The following is a 1629-nucleotide window of genomic DNA, read 5'->3' on the forward strand; positions in this document are numbered from 1 at the left end:
ACCCACATATATATATATATAAATATAAAGTTTAAGGGCTAATATATTAAAGCGAAAAATATACAGAAAGATTGTATGAGAGGGCCTAAATAAAAGCACAACTCACACAATACAACACAAAAAAATCTCAAATAAAGCAAAGATACATAAAGGTAAAAGACCAAAAAACCACCAAAGGGCGTAAAAGTGCTAGAAACGTTCTGTTTTAGTCCTCCCTCTGTCTCTAGTTCACGAAAGTGAGCCCGCTAACAAATTGATAAGGTGAGTATCATTGTCCGAAGTAACCAAAGTATCATCCATCCGATTCCTGAGCTCAAGTAGGTCTCTATTCTTCTTCTTTCTCCTAGATGTGTAAATCTGTCATTCTTCATCCGAAGATTGACTCATCTGATCAGTAGATTCCAAAGTTGGATTCCAAAGAAAGTTGGTCGGATAGGTGTAGGCTGTTGCACATCATGATCCTCATGAGTCAGAGTAACATTAACATATTGCTCGACCTGATGAGGCGGTAATGAAGCAGTAGAAGTATTGTCACATGTAATAACGGTGATAGGTTCTAGGGCAGGTGGGGTCTGAAGAATCTCTCTTTCCCCCACGATAGGAGATTCCAAAGACGGGAGAGCTACAACGTTTTGTCAGAACTAAATGGTTGTCACATTGCCTGCGAGAATTGTGACATCTTCAGGGGATCCTTTTGATGATCAACAGTGTCAATAACTTTGAGCTGATCAGAAAGAGATGAAATCATTGCCTCTGGCGAAGAATTGTAGTTTTTTAATCTAAGGTGGGTGTAGATGGTGGCATTGAGAACTGGAGTGGTCGAACATACGACAGTTTGATTAATACGAAGGAAACGACTCAATCACTACCTTTTGCCAATATCCTTGTTATTGTGTGCTCAACCAAATTTCTTCAAAAACGAATGAAGTGATGTCTCTTTCAACAAATACTCTGGCTTCAGATGGACGGAAGATATTACAGGTACGAATGTCCATTTTGAATGACTTATCATAAGCTGAGGCAATAGAGTACAACACTTTTTGAGTAAAATAATGAAATTTCAGACCAGGGAGGTGAATCCAAATCAAAATGATTGGTGAATCCAGGGAGGTGAATCCAAATCAAAATGATTGGTGGTTTCGTCTGTGGGTCAAAATCCACATACTATTTCAGAATCTTCATTATTATGTTATCAATCCAGATTATCCTTCTAGCAAATAAGCGTGTGTAATCCTTTTCATTATTCAGATTATCCTTCAAATGGAGCGGAAACCCGAAGCCCCTGCGATTCAGCTCAAGCCCGAGGACGACGACCTGCTCGAATAGAGGGTAGTTTTGGATTGCGAAGGAAAAAACGCGGTTTGCAAAAGCCTAGCTAAATAGCGCGGCCACCTGTAACTGAGCTCGACGACTGAGCCCGAAACAGTAGACGACGCACAAGCAGCAGATGACGCATGTCGACAGCGGCGACAACGGCGAATCAGACAGAAATGGCAAAATCGACGAACGACGAGCAGAACTTGATCGACGAAGATATGTAGAGTAATAACCAGTGATCACCATGTAACTCTAGCAGAGCGTGAGCGGGAGCGGGAGCATATACAATATCTATATTATATTATATATATA

The 1629-nt window shown here is 40.6% G+C and overlaps 1 protein-coding gene across 2 annotated transcripts in view; it reads right to left on the reverse strand.

The window, feature by feature from the left end:
- Positions 1-1629, reverse strand: part of LOC110036505 (galacturonokinase) — an 89749-nt gene that overhangs the window by 75232 nt on the left and 12888 nt on the right. The window lies entirely within an intron of this gene.

Source organism: Phalaenopsis equestris, unplaced genomic scaffold (assembly GCF_001263595.1).
Source record: "Phalaenopsis equestris unplaced genomic scaffold, ASM126359v1 Scaffold207535, whole genome shotgun sequence".
Classification (NCBI taxonomy): Eukaryota; Viridiplantae; Streptophyta; class Magnoliopsida; order Asparagales; family Orchidaceae; genus Phalaenopsis; species Phalaenopsis equestris.